The sequence below is a fragment of the Cucumis melo genome, chromosome 10, assembly GCF_025177605.1.
Source record: "Cucumis melo cultivar AY chromosome 10, USDA_Cmelo_AY_1.0, whole genome shotgun sequence".
Classification (NCBI taxonomy): Eukaryota; Viridiplantae; Streptophyta; class Magnoliopsida; order Cucurbitales; family Cucurbitaceae; genus Cucumis; species Cucumis melo.
The window spans coordinates 29194800-29198350 of NC_066866.1; the positions used below are offsets into that span (position 1 = coordinate 29194800).

General features: G+C 36.4%; 1 non-coding gene across 1 annotated transcript in view; it reads right to left on the minus strand.

Moving 5' to 3' along the window:
* Window positions 1-3235: 3235 nt before the first annotated feature.
* Window positions 3236-3551, minus strand: part of LOC127151611 (28S ribosomal RNA) — a 3489-nt gene continuing 3173 nt past the window's right edge. The window contains exon 1 of the ribosomal RNA XR_007824660.1: window positions 3236-3551. This exon is cut by the window's right edge and continues 3173 nt beyond it. This is a non-coding gene — a ribosomal RNA (28S ribosomal RNA).

Consider the following 3551-nt stretch of genomic DNA (forward strand, 5'->3'; position numbering starts at 1 on the left):
GCAACAAACTTAGATTCAAACCGACCAAAAAGGCATTCGAAACACGTCTTAGCCTTCAAACGACCCAATGACGCTTAAGTGCAAAAGCTTGTAACTCATAACTTGCCAAAAAGTTCAAAAAAGTGTGGAAAAAGCCCTTCGATGGCAATCATGTCTGTATGTGCAACAAACTTAGTTCGAAACAACCTAACACCTGTTCAAAACATGTCTAAGTACCATTCGAACTTAAAAAATGGGCCTAACAATGCTCAAGTATAATTTCGTAACTCATAACCTACCAAGAAAATTCAAACATTGTAAAAAAAGCACTTCAAGACCCAAAATGGCAATTAAGTGTGTGGATGCAACAAACTGAGTCTCAAACAAACCTAAAAGGTGTTCAAATCGTGTCTAAGTATCACTTGAACTATCAAAATGACCCAACAAAACTTAAGTGTAATTTCGTAAACCATAACCTACCAAAAAATTCAAAAAGTGTGGAAAAAGCACTTCAAGACCGAAAATGGCAACCAAGTGTGTTAGTGCCACAAACTTTGTTTCAGACCAACCTAAAAAGAGTTCAAAACGTGTGTAAGCTTTCAAAACGATCGAACAATGCTTAAGTATAAGTTCGCAAATCACAACCGACCAAAATTCCAAAAAGTGCGATAAAAGCACTCTAACACCCAACATGTCAGCCAAGTGTGCAAGTTCAACAAACTTAGTTCCAAACCAAAATAAAAAGAGTTTAAAACCTCTGAACATTGCTTGAGTGTAAATTCGCAACTCATAACCGACTAAAAAGTTCAAAAAAGAGTGAAAAAAGCACCGAGGACCTAAAATGGCACAACCCGACCAAGCATGTAAGTGCAACAGACTTAGTCTCAAACAAACTTAAAAAGTGTTCCAACCGAGCCTACGTATCACTTGACCTTTAAAAGCAACCTCACAAAGTTTAAGTGTAAGTTTACAACTCCCAACGTACCAAAAAGTCAAGAACTGTGAAAAAAAGCACTTCAAAGACCACAAAAGAAATGGCAACCAAATGTGTAAGTACAACAAACCTTACCCTCAAACCAACCTTAAAAGTGTTCAAAACGAGTCTAATTATCACTTGAATTTTAGAAACGATCTAACAAAGCTTAAGTGTAAGTTCAGTTACTCATAACCTAGCAAAAAGTTAAAAAAAAGTGAGAAAAGAGCCTTTCAAGACCCGAAATGGCAACAAAGTGCGTAAGTTCAACAAACTAAGTTTAAAACAAACCTAAAAGGTGTTGAAAACATGTCTACGTATCACTTGGACCTTAAAAAACGACCTAAGACATCTTAAGTGTAAGTTCATAGCTCACAACCTAGCGGAAAGTTCAAAAAGTGTGAAAAAAGCACTTTAAGACCCAAAGTGGCAACCGGGTGTGTGTGAGTGCAACAAACTTAGTGTCAAACCAACCTAAAACGCATTCAAAACATCGTCCAAGTATCACTTGAACTTTCAAAACGATCTAACAAATCTTAACTGTAAGTTCGTAACTCACAACGTACCAAAAAGTTCAAAAAAGATTGAAAAAAAGCACTTCAAGACCTAGAATGCCAAGTGTTGTAAGTGCAACAAACTTAGATTCAAACCGACCAAAAAGGCATTCGAAACACGTTCTTAGCTTTCAAACGACCCAATGACGCTTAAGTGCAAAAGCTTGTAACTCATAACTTGCCAAAAAGTTCAAAAAAGTGTGGAAAAAGCCCTTCGATGGCAATCATGTCTGTATGTGCAACAAAACTTAGTTCGAAACAACCTAACACCTGTTCAAAACATGTCTAAGTACCATTCGAACTTAAAAAATGGCCTAAACAATGCTCAAGTATAATTTCGTAACTCATAACCTACCAAGAAAATTCAAACATTGTAAAAAAAGCACTTCAAGACCCAAAATGGCAATTAAGTGTGTGGATGCAACAAACTGAGTCTCAAACAAACCTAAAAGGTGTTCAAATCGTGTCTAAGTATCACTTGAACTATCAAAATGACCCAACAAAACTTAAGTGTAATTTCGTAAACCATAACCTACCAAAAAATTCAAAAAGTGTGGAAAAAGCACTTCAAGACCGAAAATGGCAACGCAAGTGTGTTAGTGCCACAAACTTTGTTTCAGACCAACCTAAAAAGAGTTCAAAACGTGTGTAAGCTTTCAAAACGATTCGAACAATGCTTAAGTATAAGTTCGCAAATCACAACCGACCAAAATTCCAAAAAGTGCGATAAAAGCACTCTAACACCCAACATGTCAGCCAAGTGTGCAAGTTCAACAAACTTAGTTCCAAACCAAAATAAAAAGAGTTTAAAACCTCTGAACATTGCTTGAGTGTAAATTCGCAACTCATAACCGACTAAAAAGTTCAAAAAAGAGTGAAAAAAGCACCGAGGACCTAAAATGGCACAACCCGACCAAGCATGTAAGTGCAACAGACTTAGTCTCAAACAAACTTAAAAAGTGTTCCAACCGAGCCTACGTATCACTTGACCCTTAAAAGCAACCTCACAAAGTTTAAGTGTAAGTTTACAACTCCCAACGTACCAAAAAGTCAAGAACTGTGAAAAAAAGCACTTCAAAGACCACAAAAGAAATGGCAACCAAATGTGTAAGTACAACAAACTTACCCTCAAACCAACCTTAAAAGTGTTCAAAACGAGTCTAATTAATCACTTGAATTTTAGAAACGATCTAACAAAGCTTAAGTGTAAGTTTCGTTACTCATAACCTAGCAAAAAGTTAAAAAAAAGTGAGGAAAAGAGCCTTTCAAGACCCGAAATGGCAACAAAGTGCGTAAGTTCAACAAACTAAGTTTTAAAACAAACCTAAAAGGTGTTGAAAACATGTCTACGTATCACTTGGACCTTAAAAAACGACCTAAGACATCTTAAGTGTAAGTTTCATAGCTCACAACCTAGCGGAAAGTTCAAAAAGTGTGAAAAAAGCACTTTAAGACCCAAAGTGGCAACCGTGTGTGTGAGTGCAACAAACTTAGTGTCAAACCAACCTAAAACGCATTCAAAACATGTCCAAGTATCACTTGAACTTTCAAAACGATCTAACAAATCTTAACTGTAAGTTCGTAACTCACAACGTACCAAAAAGTTCAAAAAAGATTGAAAAAAAGCACTTCAAGACCTAGAATGCCAAGTGTGTAAGTGCAACAAACTTAGATTCAAACCGACCAAAAAGGCATTCGAAACACGTCTTAGCCTTCAAACGACCCAATGACGCTTAAGTGCAAAAGCTTGTAACTCATAACTTGCCAAAAAGTTCAAAAAAGTGTGGAAAAAGCCCCTTCGATGGCATATCATGTCTGTATGTGCAACAAACTTAGTTCGAAACAACCTAACACCTGTTCAAAACATGTCTAAGTACCATTCGAACTTAAAAAATGGCCCTAACAATGCTCAAGTATAATTTCGTAACTCATAACCTACCAAGAAAATTCAAACATTGTAAAAAAAGCACTTCAAGACCCAAAATGGCAATTAAGTGTGTGGATGCAACAAACTGAGTCTCAAACAAACCTAAAAGGTGTTCAAA